The sequence below is a fragment of the Balaenoptera ricei genome, chromosome 16 (genome assembly GCF_028023285.1).
Source record: "Balaenoptera ricei isolate mBalRic1 chromosome 16, mBalRic1.hap2, whole genome shotgun sequence".
Taxonomy (NCBI): domain Eukaryota; kingdom Metazoa; phylum Chordata; class Mammalia; order Artiodactyla; family Balaenopteridae; genus Balaenoptera; species Balaenoptera ricei.
The window spans coordinates 68,412,933-68,434,897 of record NC_082654.1 but is presented as its reverse complement, the minus strand read 5'-3'; the positions used below and the strand labels follow the sequence as shown (position 1 = coordinate 68,434,897).

Here is a 21,965-nt window from a genome sequence, read left to right as displayed (position 1 = left end):
CTTGCTTCCTTTTTGACCCACTTTTTGCTTCTTATCTCTAGTTGCTTCATGTATCTCAAACTTGTCATTGGCGTGTATGGGGGACACATTGCTATATAGGAATAAATTGATTATGGACCTTTATTCTGAGTGTTATAATTTGAGACTGTACTTCAGAGTTTATTTCTGACCCACAGAGGAGCAGAATGATCAATAAGTCTCATTTATTTTCTCTGATCCCTCCTGAAAAGTACTGAGATAACTCTTTCAACATCCTTGCTGGTCTCATGGCCCACACCCTATATACTCCTCCTGAACATGACTGAAGCATTAGGCATCATTTGTCCATCTGTCATCATTTTGTTCCAGGTAGTATTATCTTTGCTACAGCTGAGGAAAATTTTTGGTAAGTGACTCTGGACAAATAACTCTCCCAATTTATCCTAGTAGAAAAACTTGGCAAATATATTCTACTTTTTCTTTTTTCCAAATTGATATGAGATGCGAATAGAAACATTTATGTAAATGATACATATTAGCAGCTGACCTTGAAGAATAAAGCATTTCCCATGTATAGACAAGTCTCCACTTGGCACTTTACTGTGATAATGATCCAGAACAGGTGTTAATTCTCAATTTGCAGGTTCATTATGGATCTATTAAAGTTTAGAAGTTGAGCATTTCTCTCATGTGATTCCAATTTTTGCTATTTTTATCTATATAGTGGGTTGATGTTCCCTTGCTTCCAAAGAACATATGCTCTACAATGGTAATATGATCCATGTCATATTCTGTATTATATAAACATTCTTACTCTTGAAGCATTTACCTACAAGTGCAATATATTCTTAGCTCCCCTCCTCATTTTCCAAGTTCATTTAGATGACAAAGTGTGGATTTCTTCTCAATGCTTTTACTTTTTTCCCCATGCACATTTATAAAAGTTTGTACATATTTCTTGTGCTGCAGTCTCAAGAGCATTTATTTCCAACAACATGGATAGATGTATTGTTACCTATTTGAATCTGTTGCTTTGTTCTCTACAAGGGAGGGAGTAATCTGAAAACAAAGTATAATTAGTCATAAAAGCTTTATCAAAATGGAAGTAAATCATATATTCATAAATACATTGTTGCACTTTGAAATGACCAGCAGTAGGCACTAGTCTTTTTATAAATACAATGATAAAAATTTTTTTAAGCTGTTTTACAAATCTTTTATTGCTTCAACAAGAGAATGGATGCCAGAATGCTTTTCTTTTTTTTTTTTTTTTTTTTTGAATTTTTATTTTATTTATTTTTTATACAGGAGGTTCTTATTTGTTATCTATTTTATACATATTAGTGTATATATGTCAATCCCAATCTCCCAATTCATCCCACCACAACCAAACCCCCCACCACTTTCCCCCATTGGTGCCCATACGTTTGTTCTCTACATCTGTGTCTGTATGTCTGCCCTGCAAACCGGTTCATCTGTACCGTTTTTCTAGGTTCCACATATATGCGTTAATTTACGATATTTGTTTTTCTCTTTCTGACTTACTTCACTCTGTATGACAGTCTCTAGATCCATCCACGTCTCTACAAATGACCCATTTTCGTTCCTTTTTATGGCTAATATTCCATTGTGTATATGTACCAAATCTTCTTCATCCATTCGTCTGTCGATGGGCATTTAGGTTGCTTCCGTGACCTGGCTATTGTAAATAGTGCTGCAATGAACGTTGCAGTGCATGTATATTTTTGAATTATGGTTTTCTCTGGGTATATGCCCCAGAATGCTTTTCTTTTTAAAAACTTATCAATTTGAACAACTACTTTGAGTCACTACTTTTATTCTTTGTCTTTGTTTTCCACATTTTGTCACCCAAACTTGGCAAACATCATATTCATGTATATGAATATACGTGTATACACACGCATTTAAGTTGAAAGCCTCAATTCCTCATTAAACCTTGTGCCCAGGCTCCTGTTAAAAAGAGGTAAAATGGTGAGAAGCTAAAAATCAGGGAAAACATTAATAAATCTCAATTGACAGCTTCCTTGTTATTATGAATTAAAGCAGACATTTTAAGGCAAAATCCATCACCTTGCTAAAGCTTCCACTAAGCTACAGACTCGGATATTTACAAGAAAATAAATAACAAAAAGACCCGTACACACGTCAATATGGTTTAATGACAAGCTGGCTAAGGAGTTGTGTTTTGTTATTTCAGGTAACTTTCCATTCAGGAATAGTTAATATTTCAGTGATTAAAATTTCAGGTATTTAAAACTAACTTCAAACAGGTTCATTGTTACACTGAAGCTGAATTCTTCAGGCGCTTGTTTTTAAATTACTATACAAATCCATCACAGTCACATTCGAGCTATTAATTTAAAAAACATTTAACGTTTGGTATCTAAGTAAATACAATTACTATACTCTACGTCATTCGATTTTATTTTTCTCTGTAGGAGCTTTCCTCTTTTGTGAGAATCCAGTCCCAGGTTCCTTATTATTCTGAAGAAATGAAGCAGCTTCTGGTAGACAGTAATTTTCTATTTGAGGAGGGGATTCCTGCATAAGAAAATCAGTAATGTATTCCGTTTTCAAGCAGTACACATTCTGGGCAGCAGCTTCTTCTATATTAACTCCTGAGTCATTTGGTTTCAGTTTATTAAAGTCACAAAAGAGATGTGCAGCTTCCTTAAATAAAGATACAGAATGACCAGGTAGCACTTTTGCTCCTCCTGACTGAAGAAGGCATTTGAATTCTGCTTCTCGGGACCTATCAACATGTGAAGTAATCTTCCACCTGCTAAATGCTCCCTCAACAATGCTCGATTCTTGTCTTTGCTTTATTTTTTTCCTCCGTCTCATTGTTGCAAGTGCTACTTTTCGTTGCTGTACATTGATTCCAGTCAAAACATCAAGTATGGAACTACTTCCCCGTTCTTAGTCTTCTGGCATGAAACGCCCAGTAGTCCTGCAAGCTTCAAGGTAGGAGCGATAAAGCACCCACTTCCCAGCTGCCACTGAGGCTAAATACTTCTCGTTTTGACGTGGATGCCCTAAAACAGTGTGTGTACAGTTAGGATCAAAGCACTGCTTCTCAATCACTAATCCACCTAGTTTTTCAATCAGATGGCAATAATCAATACGTTCTTGAGGATTCAGAGATGACAACTGAAATATGTACTGTTTTTTTAAGTCTTCGTGAGTCTCCTTTACATTTATCATCTTTTCTCTAGGGTGTGGAGCCACAGGTGGGTTGCCTAGGGGGAAGGCAATACTTGGGACTTGAGGCGTAGGGATCAGGGGGCTGTCTTTTATTGGAGTTTCCAGTTCTTCAGAGATCGGGTGTTTGGGGGCTTCAGTCACACATATGTTCCCAGGATCACAGCCTGTTCAGCAATTTCTGAATCATGTAAAGGCTCCTGGAAAGGAGAATCCTCCAATTTTTTAATGTCAACCTGAAGCTCAGAGTATTGTGTGGGACAACTAGGCCACTGCAAATTGCTGGCAAGTCTCGCTCTCTCCTCCCTGACTGTGGCGTCATCCCAGATGATCTGTTCATTCTGGGAGGGCTCTGTGTTAACATCAGGTACTGTTTGGCGAGACTGCCTTAGTGCCTTCAGGACTCTACTTTGTCGGCTGTGGGCAGAGCGAGTGCGGTCAGGGATTGAAGAGGCACTGTTACAACCACTTCTTGAGAGGGAAGTCCTCTGCCCTTGGGGTTTCACTACTGAAGTTGCAGACATTATCTCCAGCAGCTGCTTTGGAAAGTTTTCTCTCATCTCCAAGGTCTGTGTCAGAGCTCCTTTAGTCATTCCTTCCATTTCCATTTGAATTTACTGATTCTTTATTACTGGTGGTCATATTGCCTATATCATTTTCTTCTATGTGCAAATGATCTGGCTCATCATCCTTCATTGTTGAATCAGCTGAGGTTATTACAAAGTCTGCCATCTTGCACTGCACTGATATCCAAGCTCATTTTGGGACTAAGAGTATGTGGATAAAGAGAAAAAGTTTTTAAAGGGGGCTATTTTTTGTGCTTTTTTTTTCAAATTGAAGTGTAGTGGAGTTACAATGTTGTTGTGTTTCAGTTGTACAACAAAATGATTTCAGGTGTACAGCAAAGTGTATATATATAATACATACATATATATATATATATATATATATATATATATATATATATATTCTTATTCAGATTCCTTTCCCTTATAGGTTATTACAAAATATTGAGTATAGTTCCCTGTGCTATACAGTAGGTCCTTGTTGGTTATCTATTTTATATATAGTAGTGTGTGCATGTTAACCCCATACTCCTAATTTATCCCTCCCCCCGCTTCTCCTTTGGTAACCATAAGTTTGTTTTCTATGTCTGAGGGTCTAATTCTGTTTTGTAAATAAGTTCATTTGTATCATTTTTTTAGATTCCACATATAAGCTATGTCATATGATATTTTTCCTTGGCTTACTTCACTTAATATAATAATCTCTAGGTCCATCCATGTTGCTGCAAATGGCATTATTTCATCTTTTTTATTCTGAGTAATATTCCATTGTATATATGTACCACATCTTCTTTATCCATTCATCTGTCAATGGACATTTAGGTTGCTTCCATGTTGTGACTGTTGTAAATAGTGCTGCAATGAACACTGGGATGCATGTATCTTTTCAAACTATGGTTTTCTCCAGATATATGCCCAGGAGTGAGATTGTTAGATCCTATAGTAACATGTAAAAGAATGAAATTAGCACATTCTCCAACACAATACACAAAAATAATCTCCAAATGGATTAAAAACCTAAGTGTAAGGCTGGATACTATAAAACTCCTAGACGAAAACATAGGCAGAACACTAACATAAATTGCAGCAATATCTTTTTGGATCCATCTCCCAAAGTAATGGAAATAAAAACAAAAATAAACAAATGGGACCTAATTAAACTTAAAGCAAAGGAAACCATAAACAAAATGAAAAGACAACCTACAGAAAATATTTGCAAACAATGTGACTGACAGGGATTAATTTCTAAAATATACAAACAGCTAATACAGCTCAATATCAAAAAAACAAACAACCCAATCAAAAAGTGGACAGAATATCTACATAGATATTTCTGCAAAGAAGACATACAGATGGCCAGCAGGGACATGAAAAAATGCTCAACATTGCTACTTATTAGAGAAATGCAAATCAAATCTACAATAAGGTATCACCTCACAAAAAGTCTACAGACAAAAAAATCTCTGGAGAGATTGTGGAGAAAAGGGAATCCTCCTACAATGTTGGTGGGAATGTAAATTGGTACAGCCATTATGGAGAACAGTATGGAGTTTCCTTAAAAAGCTTTTTAAAAAAGAGGCTATTTTTCAAGGTGAATCATGGAAAGCATAATAAAGTTACCTGGTGAATCTTCAAAATGTTGGAAACTGGAACTCTAACCAGAGTTAATGAGAGAATTTTTTGACCCAATATGAGACAAACTGAAGTGTAAGGATGTTAGTATATTGGAAATACAGCATATTGGAAATGTGATTATCAAGCAGAATAGAAATAGAAGTGATTACTGTATATGACAAAGCCAAGAATATTAACATATAGATATCAAGTCTACAAGTCTACAATGAATATAACTAAAAAGCATAAATGAAATAATTTGATGCAGAAGTGAACAATTTAAATATGGTTATTTTAGTTTACAATGAAGTATTTGGGTACTTGAAATAGTCTCACATATTTTGCTATTTTAAATATTTTTGAATCAAATAAGGGTTTACCATTTAATTAAAAGTATATGAGAAATAGCTTCTGCAAGAGAAACAAAACAAGAAGTAAAGCTATTAAGAGCCTACTGTGTGCCAGATACTCCTTTAGAAATTCTTACATGAATTTTTCTAGTTAATCCTCACAAATAGCCTGACAGGTAAAAATACTGTCATTTCGCAGATAAAGCAATTGAAAATTTGAAAAGTTTGATTAACATAACTGAATGCACACAAGCACTGAGCAGAGGATTCAAACTCATCTCTTTCTTATTCTACCATTTCAAATTCTTTCCAGAGGAATTCCACTGACATCCAGTTGTATAGAAATATATGTGCTTGCTTGTAGGAAGGATCTGAACCTGCATTAAGAAACAGTCTAAAACTATTTCAGTTGGAGCAGCAATGAGGCAGAGATACTAGATTTTTCATAGTTATTAATTACAGTGGGAGGAAGAGCTGCTATGTTAGAGGAGATTTAGTTCAATAAAAGCTGTTCATGGCAGACAAAGCAGAAATGGTTCGGGAAAAAGCCTGCAGAGACACCATATGTACTTTTTTCCTCGCACATTTGACTCCTAAATAAAAGCTCTCACTGAAATGATAAAGTCTGAATACCAGGTAAAGCTTAGTGTCTGAGGAACAGGGAGCAGATGCAAAATCCAGTTTTCACATGCTTTCACAATTAAACAATGAAAAAGGTACATTTTGGAAAGATTTGTTTGCTCCCTTGTTTTAATTAAAGACAGCAAGTGCAGAAATACCTTGAATTCTGAGATCCTAAGAGAGCCAAAATAGCCTGAAGGCCTTTTCTACCACAAAAGTTAATGATGCTTATAAAAAAATAGGCCAGAACCTGAAACTTATTACAGCATGAGAGTTATGAGGTTAATAGAGAAAAAAGTGTTCAATGATAAGCAGTGAATATCAGAAAATTGATTATAAAACAAAGCCTTCCAAAGGTCCTACCTCAGGGAGTGGGAGGAAGGTATTGACTTAAATAGGGCTAATGTCACGAATTCATCTTCCACCCACTGTGCAACTGGCACCTAGTTTAATGGGAGATGATTTTTCCATCCACCTACCTATCTCACTGATAAGCAAGAAATTATTTGGAGAACGTTTTAGAATTAGAACATTTGTGAAATTTCATTTATGATAAATTTGGAATTCTCTAGTAATATTAAAGATTTTCATCTGCTTGAACAAGAATTTCCATTCCTAGTTATATGTACTACAGGGAAACTCATGCACATATGCAGGAGGAAAAATATACCTGATAGTGAACAACAGAAAACAACTTAAATGACCATCAGCAGGACAGTGGGTATTTATATGGTGGAATACCTTATAGCAGGTAAAATGAATGAGCTAAACCATTTCTAACAAAATAGTTGAATCTGAAAAAAGTTAGTGAAAAAATTAAGTGGTGATATATATTAGAAAATGTTAAATGTGCAAAATGATATTCTACATTATTTATAGATATGTTTTGTAAAAATTATATATTTATAATTTACATTATTTATAATGTATAATTTACCTTACTTGTAGATATATATAGATATATATATAATATTATATATGGACACAGATTTCCTTGAGGAGTGAATTTACCTCTGGATGAGGCATATATAGAATTAAGGAAGATATAAAGGGATTGCAACTTTGTAAATGCTCTATGTGTGTGTGTGTGTGTGTGTGTGTGTGTGTGTGTGGCATAAGTTGCACTCTTTGAGAAGTAAATTCTGATTCAGAATTTAGTGTTCAGGGTGTGTATTAAGGAGTGTCCTTGGGAAGCTTTTATACCCCAGAATGAATCAATCATTAGTTATTGGCCACTCCAGAAGGACCTGTCTTGCAGAGAGCAAATAAACTGAAGCTGAGGCAATTCATAGGGAATTAACAGCTAAAGACTCTCAACTAGCAGCCCCCCAGGCAGCAGTTGGGTAAATGAATTCTTCTTTTGAAGGGGATCTGGGCACAATTAGATAAAGCAAGTCAAAAGACAAATGAGTAATTAAACTGCGAATAAATATGTGCAAAGAATATGGCTAACAAAGGATTAATATCCTTAGTACTTAAAGATTTCTTGCAGCTCATGAGAAAAAAGTAAATCAAACAATCTATTGGAAAAATGAACAGCAGACATAAACAGACTATTCACTTTCTCCAAACAGACATATTCACATGCACAAAAACAGGCAAATGACGACTCAGTGAATGAAAAGTTGTTATATCTCTTAAGGTCAAAGAAATACAAATTAAAACCATAATTAAAAATCTTTGTTTAATAATAGCAAAGATACTTTTTGTTAGCAAAAAGATGTGAAATACCTTATATGATCTATTGATAAAAATGACTTAAAATGTATGAAGAGGAGTTTAGCACTATATATCAGAACTTTTTAAAAAAGCTTATTGTTTTTGATCCAAAACTTTCCCTTCCAAAAATACAGCCAAAGTATACTGATGTATCTGCACAGAGACTATTTGATCAAATTTTAAAGTATAAACAAACACTGAAAATGAATAACCAAAATCTCTAACACTCTGAAACTTTAAATTATTCTAGAGCCATGCAATATAACAATAAGCAATCCTTTAAAAATAATATATCTCTTTTGTTATGTAAAATGAAAACCTAAATATATAGTAAATAATGAGAAGAAAACACTGTATATAATGCCACTGTTTATGTTTTCTCTCTTTATATAAATATTCATTCAAGTAACACACACTCATACACACAGACAGACACACACACACACACTATGCCTTTTTATATGTAGAATCTCATTGCAAGCACACATTACAAGTAACACTATTTGTTATGGGAAGAAGGGTTAAGAAGCTCAAAGTCAGGGAGAGAAGACTGACTTTTCAAATGTGTAATGTTCAATTATTTTCCCTATGAATTCATTGTGCATTCAGAATCTCTTGGGTTTTCCAATGATCAACAAATAAATGAAAACAAAACAAAAACTATGTGAAAGAAATAGACCAGAATCCAAATAATTTTTTTCTTATAGTGGCAAGATTTTTATGTTGTTATTTTTTGCAATGGATATATTATCTGAATACATAAGAATGTGCTTATGAAAGATGAATCTATTTTTCAAATATAAGGAATTTTAGAGTTTGGGGTATTAGAGAGGGAACATCAAGGCTTTGCCTAAGTTTTATGATTTTGTAAATTTTATTTCAAAACAGTTTTTGTATCACTGTAAGTGTTTAGAATTTTTTAAATGCAAATTAATAAATGTTTATAAAATACAGATGCCCCCCAAAAAAGAGAAATGCAAACTTTTCTAAACGTCCACCAAAAGAAAATGACTAAAGAATTAATAGTTTTGTTGATATCATATTTTGATATGCATATGTGTTAGTTATACTCATTTTTACATTTTTGGTATATAATCCACCATGAACATTTCCATGTTCTTCATATTTTTTGCTCATAAAGTAATTAATATTTGAGTTTCTATTTTAATTATATTTTGTTTTCTATTTTATAAAAAGAAATTATTTTGCCTTTTGCACTAAGCTGCTCATATTTAAGAATATTCTTAAGAATATATTTTATCTGCCCTTAAATATTAAAAATATATTGCATGTGTTCCAAAAGAAGTTACCCTTGCCATTTATTTTTTAATATTTTTTATTAAAGTATAGTTGACTTACAATATTATTTTAGCTTCAGGTGTACAACATAGTGATTTGGTATTTTTATACATTGAAAGATGATCTCCACAATGAGTTTATTTACCATCATTCAGAGCACAAATTTATAACAAATTATTGACTGTATTATCTGTGCTTTGCCTTACATCCATGTGACTTATTCATTTTATAACTGGATGTTTGTACTTCTTAATCCCCTTCATCTATTTCATCCATCCCCCTAACCTGACCCCTCTAGCACCACAAGTTTTTTCTCTGTAGCTGTGAGGCTGTTTCCATTTTATTATGTTTGTTTGTTTTGTTTTTTAGATTCCACATATAAGTGAAATCCTATAGTACTTGTCTTTCTCTGTCTGACTTATTTTACTTAGCATAATACCCTGTTGGCCCATCCATGTTGTCACAGTAGCAAGATTTCATTCTTTTTAATGGCTGAGTAATATTCCATAGTATAGGTATATCACACCTTCTTTATCCATTCATCTCTCAATGTACACTTAGGTTACTTCCATATCTTGACTATTGTAAATAATGCCGCAATAAACACTGGGGTGAATATATCTTTTTGAATTAGTGTTTTCATTTTCTTGGGATAAATACTCAGGAGTGGAATTGCTGGATTGTATGGTAGTTCTATTTTTAATTTTCTGAGGAACCTCCATACTGTTTTCAGTAGTGACTGCACCAATTTACATTCCCGCCAACAGTGCATGAAGGTTCCCTTTTCTTTGCATTCTTACCAACACTTGTTATTTGTTATCTTTTGGATAATAGCCATTCAGACAAGTGTGAGATGATATCTCATTGTGGTTCTGATTTGCATTTCTCTGATGATTAGTGATGTTGAGCATCCTTTCATGTGCCTGCTGACCATCTGCCTGTCTTCTCTGGAAAATATCTCTTCAGATCATCTGCCCATTTTTAATTTTCTTTTTATGTTGAGTTGTGTGAGCTCCTTGTACATTAGATATTAACCACTTATCGAATATATTGTTTGCAAATATCTTCTCCCATTTAGTAGGTGGTCTTTTTCTTTTTCTTGATAGTTTTCATCACTGTGCAAAGTCTTTTTAGTTTGATGTAGTCCCATTGGTTTATTTTTGCCTCTCTGGCCTCTGTGTGAGAAAACAAAGCCAAAAAAAATATTGCTAAGACAGGTGTCAAAGAGGGTACTGCTTATGTTTTATTCTAGGAATTTCATGGTTTCAGGTCTCACATTTAAGTCTTTAATCCATTTTGAGTGTATTTTCATATATGATGTAAGAAAGTGGCCCAGTTTCATTCTTTTGATTGGAGTGGTCCAGTTTTCCCAGTACCATTTATTGAAGGAACTGTCTTTTCCCCACTGTATATTCTTGGCTCCTTCCTGTTGATTAATTGTGTATATCCGTGTGGGTTTATTTCTTGTTCTCTATTCTGTTCCATTGATCTGTGTGTCTGTTTTGTTTGTTTGTTTTGCCAAAACAATACTGCTTTGCTTACTATAGCTTTGTAAATACAATTTGAAAACACAGAGCATGTTGCCTCCAAGTTTGTTCTTATTTGTCAAGACTGTTTTGGCTATTCAGGGTCTTTGTGTTTCTATACACATTTTAGAATTATTTATTCTAGTTCTGTGAAAAATGCCATTGGTATTTTGTTAGGGATTGCATTAACTATGTAGATTGCTTTGGGTAGCATGGATATTTTATATGTATTAATTTTTCTGATTCAAGAGCATAGTATATCTTTCCACTTATTTGTGAAATCTTTGATTTCTTTTATCAATGTCTTATAGGTTTTCAAGTACAAGTCTTTTACCTCCTTAATTAGATTTATTCCTAGGTATTTTTTTGATGCAATTGTAAATGTGATTGTTTTCTTAATTTCTCCTTCTGACAGTTTGTTGTTAGTGTATGGAGACACAACAGGTTTCTGCATTTTAATTTTGTATCCTGCAACTTTACTGAATTCATGTATTCTATGGTTTGTTTGGTGGAGTCTTTAGAGCTTTCTATACAGTGTCATGCCATCTACAAGTAGTGACAATTCTACTCCTTCAATTTTTGATTTTATTTATTTTGGCCCTCTCTATTTTTTCTTGACAAGTCTGGCTAAAGGTTAATTTATTTTGTTTATCTTTTCAAGGAACCGTCTGATAGATTTATTGATCTTTTCTATTGTTTTCATAATCTCTATTTCATTTGTTTCTGCTCTGATCTGATTTGTTTCTTTCCTTCACTAACTTTGGGTTGTGTTTGTTCTTTTTCTAGATTAGATTGTTTATTTGAGATTTTTCTTGTTTTTTGAGGTAGGCTTGTATTGCTGTAAATTTCCCTCTGAGAACTGCTTTTGCTATGTCTGATTTTGGATCATTTTGTTTCCATTTTTATTTGTCTCCAGTTACTTTTTGATTTCCTCTTTGATTTGTTCAGTAACCCATTGTTTGTTTAGTAGCACATTGTTTGGCATTCACATGATTGTTTTTTGCAGTTTTTTTTTTTCTTGTAGTTGATTTCTAGTCTCATAGTGTTACTGCCAGAAAAAGATGCTTTATATGATTTCAGTCTTCTTAAATTTATTGAGACTGTTTTGTGGTCTAAGAAGTGAACTATCCTGGAGAATGTTTTGTGTGCACTTGAAAATAATGCATATTCCACTGCTTTTGGATGGGATGTTCTATATATATCTATTAACTTCATCTGGTTTAATACGTCATTTAAGCCAGTGTTTTCTTATTGATTTTATGTCTGGATGATCTGTTCATTGATGTAGGTGGGGTTTTAAAGTCCCCTACTAATATTGTGTTACTGTCAGTTTATCCCTTTATGATTGTTAATATTTGCTTTATGTATTTAGGTTCTCATGTTCGATGCATATATATTTACAATTGTTATATCTTCTTGGATTGATCCCTTTATCATTATGTAATGTCTTTCTTTGTTTCTTATTACAGTCTTTGTTTTAAAGTCCATTTTGTCTCATATAACTATTGCCACCATGGCTTTCTTTTCATTTTAATTTCCATGGAATACATTTTTCCACCCCCTCATTTTCACCCTTTATGTTTAGATCTGAAGTGAGTCTCTTGTAGACAGCATATATATGATCTTTTTTTTTTTTAATCCATTCAACCACTTTATGTCTTTTAATTGGAGCATTTAGTCCATTATATTTAAAGTGATTATTGATAGGTATATACTTCTTGCCATTTTCTTAATTGCTGTTTGGTTATTTTTGTATTGATTTTTGTGCCTTTCTTCTTATATTTTGCTCCCTTCCTTTGTGATTTGTTGACGATCTTTAGTGTTATGTTTAGATTCTCCTTTTTGTGTGTGTATCTATTATAGGTTTATGGTTTGTGGTTACCATTTGTTTCTTATGTAAATATATATATATATATATATATATCTATGATTATTTTAAGTTGATGATCTCTTAAGTCTGAACACATTCTAACAACTCTGCATTTTTATTCCCCCTGACATTTAATCTTGTAACATTGTCTTTTACATCTTTTATTTTGTGTATCCTTTAAAGTGTCTTGATGTGGACCTCTTCGAGTTCATCTTGTTTGGGACTCTCTATGCTTCCTGGATGTGGATTTCTGCTTTATTTCCCTGGTGAAGGATGTTTACAGCTATTATTTCTTCAATTAATTTATCTGCCCTTTTCTCTCTTCTCCTCTGGGACTCTTATAATGCAAATGTTAATATGCTTGATGTTATTTCAGAGGTCTCTTAAACCATCCTCATTTTTAAAATCCTTTATTCTTTTTTTCAGTTCAGCTTGAGTGATTTCCATTACTCTTACAGTTTGCTGATCTGTTCCTTTGTATCATCTAATCTAGTGTTCATTTCTTTTAGTGTATTTTTTAGTTCATTTATGGTATTCTTCAACTCTGATTATTTCTTTCTTATACTTTCTAACTCTTTTTTCAAGTTCTCATTGTGGTTTTCCATTTTTTCCCAGTGACAATCTTTATAACCATTGCTCTTTATCAGGTAAAATACTTACCTTTGTATTACTAACTTTTTTTTCTTGGATTTTGTCTTGTTCATTTGTTTGGAACAGATTCTTCTGTCTTCTCATTTTGTTTGACTTTCTGTGTTTATTTCTATGAATTAGGCAAAACTTTTACCTCTCCTGGTCTTTAGGTATGGCCTTATGTAGGAATATCCCTACGTAAACTGCTGTGCCCAGTGAGTGGCTTTGGCTGGAGGGCTGAAGTTGGAATGGGTGTGGGCCAGGGCTTTTCTCAGAACACACTAGGGGCCACCATCTTGTTGGGTGGTCTAGACATGGTCCCAGGTACATCCCAGGACTTTTCCCTGGGTGCACCTGGGGCTGCCAACTGGTTGGAGTGCTAAAGTTGGAGCCAGGCATGGGCCAGGGGGCATGCTAGGGTGGTCTTGCCAGGCCAGCTAGAGCACCAGGCACATTTCAATCAGCTGCCTCTGCACTGGAACTCAAAATAAGTAAGTTTGTGTGCAAACCCTTTAAAAGCAGAGTCTTGGTTTCCTACTACCCTCTGGCTCTCTGTTTCATAAAACCTAGTGGTTTTCAAAGCCAGTTATGGGGGCTCGTCTTCCCAGTGCTAGTTCCCATGGCTGAGGGGCACAATGTAGGGCTTGAACCCTTCCCTTCTTAGGGATGACCTCTGAGTTTGTAATATACCCTCTCACTTATGGGTTGCCATGCTGGGCATATGGGTTCTGACTAAATTGCATCTCTGTCCCTCCAACCCTTCCCAATGTGCTTTATTCTTTATGTCCTTAATTGTAGGAGAGCTGTTCTGCTAGTTTTAGGGTCATTCTCAGAGAAAGTTGTTCTACATGTAGTTGTAGCCTTGGTGCTCATGGGAGGAGGTGAGCTCAGGATCTTCCTACCCTGCCATCTTGATCCCACCTCTCTATCTCTGCCATTGAATGACAGCCTCCTGGAAATAGTAGCATAAGCTCACTATACATGATTGTAATTGCTTGAGAAATAGCCTAGAAAATTCAGCTCAATATTAGCAATTGCAAAAAATCACAGTATGAAAATGTTAGAAAGTAAACAACTCTTATAAGGAATCTATAATGAAAATTGCTAGGTAATAAAACTTTGTACTCTTTGAAAATATGCAAAGAAAAGCACTTCAGAACATTGAATTCATATTCAATGTAATGATTTGTCTCTGAAAGTGAGCAGTGCATACAGAAGACTTTGGGGACTTGGTTTGCATTACAGGGGATGTGCTGATCCTCTGCCATGTAAAGTTTGGGCATGTATTCTAGACATTAAATTATGGTAATTGAAATGGGAAAATGTCTGTAGCCTTTCTCAATGTGTTTGGGTTAGTTGCATGTGAACATCTGCTTTCCCATTATAACCTGAGACTGGAGAAGGGCATCAATTTGCAGGCATTAACAACTTCTGCTCACAAAACAGCAGACAACTCTCTGTTGGAACACCACACCATCCAGTGTGCTCAGGGAACAGTCTCTAAGTGTTTACACCAACGTCAAGCCAAATAATGCACTTGCTGCAAAGGAAAGGGATTCATATTCAGGCATTTTGTGTGGATTTTTCTTTCTTCCTCTTTCCCTCTCTCCCAGTCCATGAGTAGATGCAAGAGTTCATATTTTTACCATTTTAAATTATAAATGGCAAGTTATTAAAAGTAAAGTGTTTATAATATATTAATATGGCTAAAAGATATCCCAACTCACTCATCCTAACTTATCTTACTCCCTACAAAAAAAACAGGGTATTTTTTCATTTCATTTTCCTGTATATAATATACAATGTTATTTCTGTAACTAGATTTTTCCATTCATATATATTGACATAAGTGTGATAAACATGAAGGGAGTACACCATTTCAAAGGACACACACTATTCCATTTAGGCCATAAAATAATTATGGAACTAATCTTCTATAAAAATTTTGTTCTAATGTGAACAATATTGCAATTTTACAAATGCCTTTTTATCCATGTACAAATGGTATTTGTATGATAAATTTTTTTTAAACATCTTTATTGGAGTATAATTGCTTTACAATGGTGTGTTAGTTTCCACTTTGTAACAAAGTGAATCAGCTATACATATACATATATCCCCATATCTCCTCCCTCTTGTGTCTCCCTCCTACCCTCTCTATCCCACCCCTGTAGGTGATCACAAAGCACCGAGCTGATCTCCTTGTGCTATACGGCTGCTTCCCACTAGCTATTTAATATTGCTAGTGTATATATGACCATTCCACACTCTCACTTCGTCCCAGCTTACCCTTCCCACTCCCTGTGTCCTCAAGTCCATTCTCTATGTCTGCATCTTTATTCCTGTTCTGGCCCTCGGTTCTTCATGACCTTTTTTTTTTTTTTTTAGATACCATATTTATCCGTTAGTATACGGTATCTGTTTTTCTCTTTCTGACTTACTTCACTCTGTATGACACAGTCTAGGTCCATCCAACTCACTACAGATAACTCAATTTCATTTCTTCTTATGGCTGAGTAATGTTCCATTGTATATATGTGCCACATTTTCTTTATCCATTCATCTGTCAATGGACACTTGGGTTGCTTCCATGTCCTGGCTATTGTAAATAGAGCTGCAATGAACATTGTGGTACATGACTCTTATAGAATTATGGTTTTCTCAGGGTATATGCCCAGTAGTGGGATTGCTGGGTCGTATGGTAGTTCTATTTTTACTTTTTAAGGAACCTCCATACTGTTTTCCATAGTGGCTGTATCAATTTACATTCCCACCAACAGTGCAAGAGGGTTCCCTTTTCTCCACACCCTCTCCAGCATTTATTGTTTCTAGATTTTTTGATGATGGCCATTCTGACCGGTGTGAGGTGATACCTCATTGTAGTTTTGATTTGCATTTTTTCATGTATTTGTTGGAATGTCAGAATATCTTCTTTGGAGAAATGTCTATTTAGGTCTTCTGCCCATTTTAGGAGTGGGTTGTTTGTTTTTTTGATATTGAGCTGCATGAGCTGCTTGTATATTTTAGAGATTAATCCTTTGTCAGTTGCTTCATTTGCAAATATTTTCTCCCATTCTGAGGGTTGTCTTTTCATCTTGTTTATGGTTTCCTTTGCTGTGCAAAAGCTTTTAAGTTTCATTAGGTCCCATTTGTTTATTTTTGTTTTTATTTCCATTTCTCTAGGAGGTGGGTCAAAAAGGATCTTGCTGTGATTTATGTCATACAGTGTTCTGCTTATGCTTTCCTCTAAGAGTTTTATAGTGTCTGGCCTTACATTTAGGTCTTTAATCCATTCGGAGTTTATTTTTGTGTATGGTGTTAGGGAGTGCTCTAATTTCATTCTTCTACATGTAGCTGTCCAGTTTTCCCAGCACCACTTATTGAAGAGGCTGTCTTTTCTCCATTGTATATTCCTGCCTCCTTTATCAAAAATAAGGTGGCCATATGTGCGTGGGTTTATCTCTGGGCTTTCTATCCTGTTCCATTGATCTATATTTCTGTTTTTGTGCCAGTACCATACTGTCTTGATTACTGTAGCTTTCTAGTATAGTCTGAAATCCAGGCGCCTGATTCCTTCAGCTCCGTTTTCCTCTCAGGTTTGCTTCGACTATTCGGGGTCTTTTGTGTTTCCATACAAATAGTGAAATTTTTTGTTCTAGCTCTGTGAAAAATGCCATTGGTAGTTTGATAGGGATTGCATTGAATCTGTAGATTGCTTTGGGTAGTATAGTCATTTTCACAATGTTGAACATTCCAATCAAAGAATATGGTATATCTCTCCATCTGTTTGTATCATCTTTAATTTCTTTCATCAGTGTCTTATAGTTTTCTGCATACAGGTCTTTTGTCCTCTTAGGTAGTTTTATTCCTAGGTATTTTATTCTTTTTGTTGCACTGGCAAATGGGAGTGTTTCCTTAATTTCTCTTTCAGATTTTTCATCATTAGTGTATAGGAATGCCAGAGATTTCTGTGCATTAATTTTGTATCCTGCTACTTTACCAAATTCATTGATTAGCTCTAGTAGTTTTCTGGTGGAGTCTTTACGATTCTCTATGTATAGTATCATGTCATCTGCAAATAGTGACAGCTTTACTTCTTCTTTTCCGATTTGGATTCCTTTTATTTCTTTTTCTTCTCTGACTGCTGTGGCTAACACTTCCAAAACTATGTTGAATAATAGTGGTGAGAGTGGGCAACCTTGTCTTGTTCCTGATCTTAGTGGAAATGGTTTCAGTTTTTCACCATTGAGAACAATATTGGCTGTGGGTTTTGTCATATATGGTCTTTATTATGTTGAGGTAAGTTCCCTCTATGCCTACCTTCTGGAGGGTGTTTTATTTATCATAAATGGGTGTTGAATTTTGTCGAAAGCTTTCTCTGCATCTATTGAGATGATCATATGGTTTTTCTCCTTCAATTTGTTAATATGCTGTATCACACTGACTGATTTGCGTATACTGAAGAATCTTTGCATTGCTGGGATAAACCCCACTTGATCATGGTGTATGATCCTTTTAATGTGCTGTGTGATTCTGTTTGCTAGTATTTGGTTGAGGATTTTTGCATCTATGTTCATCAGTGATATTGGCCTGTAGTTTTCTTTCTTTGTGACATCTTTGCCTGGTTTTGCTATTAGGATGATGGTGGCCTCGTAGAATGAGTTTGGGAGTGTTCCTCCCTCTGCTATATTTTGGAAGAGTTTGAGAAGGATAGATGTTAGCTCTTCTCTAAATGTTTGATAGAATTCGCCTGTGAAACCATCTGGTCCTGTGCTTTTGTTTGTTGGAAGATTTTTCATCACAATCTCAATTTCAGTGCTTGTGATTGGTCTGTTTATATTTTCTATTTCTTCCTGGTTCAGTCTCAGAAGGCTGTGCTTTTCTAGGAATTTGTCCATTTCTTCCAGGTTGTCCATTTTATTGGCATATAGTTGCTTGTAGTAATCTCTCATGATCCTTTGTATTTCTGAAGTGTCAGTTACTACTTCTTTTTCATTTCTAATTCTATTGATTTGAGTCTTCTCCCTTTTTTTCTTGATGAGTTGGCTAATGGTTTATCAATTTTGTTTATCTTCTCAAAGAAGCAGCTTTTAGTTTTATAAATCTTTGCTATCATTTCTTTTTCATTTATTTCTCATCTTATCTTTATGATTTCTTTCCTTTTGCTAACTTTGGGGTTTTCTTATTCTTCTTTCTCTAATTGCTTTAGGTATAAGTTTAGTTTGTTTATTTGAGATGTTTCTTGTTTCTTGAGGTAGGATTGTTTTGCTATAAACTTCCCTCTTAGAACTGCTTTTGCTGCATCCCAAAGGTTTTTGAGGCATCGTATTTTCATTGTCATTTGTTTCTAGGTATTTTTTGATTTCCTCAGTGATCTCTTGGTTATTTAATAGTGTATTGTTTAGCCTCCATGTGTTTGTATTTGTTAGAGATATTTTCCAATAATTGATATCTAGTCTCATCGCGTTGTGGTTGGAAAAGATGCTTGATGTGATTTCAGTTTTCTTAAATTTGCCAAGACTTGATTTGTGACCCAAGATATGATCTATCCTGAGAATGTTCCATGAGCACTTGAGAAGAATATGTATTCATTTTTTTTGGATGGAATGTCCTATAGACGTTAATTAAGCCCATCTTCTTTAAAGTTCCATTTAAAGCTTTTGTTTCCTCATTTATTTTCATTTTGGATGATCTGTCCATTGGTGAAAGTGGGGTGTTAAAGTCCCCTACTGTGATTGTGTTACTGTCAATTTTCACTTTTATGGCTGTTAACATTTTCCTTAGGTATTGAGGTGTTCCTATATTGGGTGCATAAATAATTACAATTGATATTCTTTATCTTGGATTGATCCCTTGATCACTATGTAGTGTCCTTCTTTGTCTCTTGTAATAGTCTTTACTTTAAAATCTATTTTCTCTGATATGAGGATTGCTACTCCAGCTTTCTTTCGATTTCCATTTGCATGGAATATCTTTTTCCATCCCTCACTTTCAGTCTGTATGTGTCCCTAGGTCTGAAGTGGGTCTCTTGTAGACAGCATATATACGGATCTTGTTCTTGTATCCATTCAGCCAGTCTATGTCTTTTGGTTGAAGCATTTAATCCATTTACATTTAACGTAATTATCGATATGTATGTTTCTATTACCATTTTCTTAGTTGTGTTGGGTTTGTTATTGTAGGTCTTTTCCTTCTTTTGTGTTCCCTGCCCAGCGGAGTTCCTTTAGCATTTGTTGTAAAGCTCGTTTGGTTGTGCTGAATTCTCTTAGCTTTTGCTTGTCTGTAACGGTTTTAATTTCTCTGTCAAATCTGAATGAGATCCTTGCTGGGTAGAGTAATCTTGGTGTAGGTTTTTCCCTTTCATCACTTTAAATATGTCCTGGCACTACCTTCTGGCTTACAGAGTTTCTGCTGAAAGTTCGTCTGTTAACCTTGTGGGAGTTCCCTTGTATGTTATTTGTTGTTTTTCCCTTGCTGCTTTTAATATTTTTTCTTTGTATTTAATTTTTGATAGTTTGATTAATATGTGTCTTGGCGTGTTTCTCCTTGGATTTATCCTATATGGGTCTCTCTTTACTTCCTGGACTTGACTGACTATTTCCTTTCCCATATTAGGGAAGTTTTCCACTATAATCTCGAAATATTTTCTCAGTCCCTTTCTTTTTCTCTTTTTCTTCTGGGACCCCTATAATTCTAATGTTGGTGTGTTTAATGTTGTCCCAGAGGTCTCTGAGACTATCCTCAATTCTTTTCATTCTTTTTTCTTTATTCTGCTCTGCAGTAGTTATTTCCACTATTTTATCTTCCAGGTCACTTATCCATTCTTCTGCCTCAGTTATTCTGCTATTGATTCCTTCTAGAAAATTTTCAATTTCATTTATTGTGTTGTTCATCATTGTTTGTTTGCTCTTTAGTTCTTCTAGGTCCTTGTTAAATGTTTCTTGTATTTTCTCCATTCTATTTCCAAGATTTTTTATCATCTTTACTATCATTACTCTGAATTCTTTTTCAGGTAGACTGCCAGTTTCCTCTTCATTTTTTTGATCTGATGGGTTTTTACCTTGCTCCTTCATCTGCTGTGTGTTTTTCTGTTTTCTCATTTTGCTTAACTTACTGTTTTTGGGGTCTCCTTTTTGCAGGCTGCAGGTTCGTACTTCCCATAGTATTTGATGTCTGCCCCCAGTGGCTGAGATTGGTTCAGTGGGTTGTGTAGGTTCCTGGTGGAGGGGACTGGTGCCTGTGTTCTGGTGGATGATGCTGGATCTTGTCTTTCTGGTTGGCAGGACTGTGTCCAGTCGTGTGTTTTGGGGTGCCTATGACCTTATTATGATTTTAAGCAGGCTCTCTGGTAATGGGTGGGGTTGTGTTCCTGTCTTGCTATTTGTTTGGCATGGGGTGTCCACCACTGTAGCTTGCTGGTCTTTGAGTGGAGCTGGGTCTTAACATTGAGATGGAGATCTCTGGGAGAGCTTTCACCATTTGATGTTACGTGGAGCCGGGAGGTCTCTGGTGGACCAATGTCCTGAACTCGGCTCTCCCACCTCAGTGGTACAGGCCTGACACCCGGCTAGAGCACCAAGACCCTGTCAGCCACATAGCTTGGTTTAACAACATATGTATATTTAATTTCTATTGATATAGCAAATTTTATTCCAAAAATTGTCATTAATTAACACTTTTAGTTATAGGTTTGAGGGCATTGTCTTTTAAATACATTCAACAAAATTTTATACAATTGTACATTTTGTTAGATATGCTAGTGGAAGAAAAATGAAATTTTGTGTTTTGAATTTATATTTATTTGAATAAATTAGGGCATCTCATTACATAGCTATTAACCATTTGAATTTTTATTGGCTTCCTTTTTTATATTCTATGTTTATATATATAATTATTATTAATATAATTAGTTAGAGACAGGAAAACTTTGAACATCATACTGTTGAATTTTGTTTCTCAGTTTCTAAGTAGGTTATTTTTTTAAAATTTCTTTAATTGTATGTGATGTTATATATGTCTTATAGGACGTAGTTTCATTTGTTTATATTTTTTTGTGAAATTTCAATGGGTTCTCAAACTTAAAATCATTTCCATGATGTGTGTGTGTATATATATTTCCCCCTGTGTCTAGTTTATTCATTCATAAAATGTGAATAATAATAGTACTCACTATAAATTCTAGAAAGTGTTGATAATAGAATTTTATTTATTTTCCTGACTGGGATACTAGTTGTTGCCATCCAGTTTGTAATAATGCAGGTTTCCCCTGCATATTTTAATTTTCTCATCTATTAGATAGCAGTTTGTACATCATCTTCTGTTTATTTCTGTGTTTCATTCTGTTTCATTGACTTATCTTTTTTTTCATATTGCTTTGGTGTAGAACCTTAATAATTCATTTCCTTATCTGGCAAGGCAACTGTCTTCCAATGTAAATTGTTTTACTTTTAAAGTAGAGAAATAAGCTATTCTTACCTCTAAATTAAAGGCATAAAAATCTATATCAATATATGTAAAACCCCTCTCATATTGTGTTATTTTATTATTTTCTCCTTTATTCATCATTTTC

The 21,965-nt window shown here is 34.6% G+C and overlaps 1 pseudogene; it reads right to left on the bottom strand.

Annotated features, from left to right (window-relative positions):
- Nucleotides 1-2,412: 2,412 nt before the first annotated feature.
- Nucleotides 2,413-21,965, bottom strand: part of LOC132350451 (DNA topoisomerase 2-binding protein 1-like) — a 66,722-nt pseudogene continuing 47,169 nt past the window's right edge.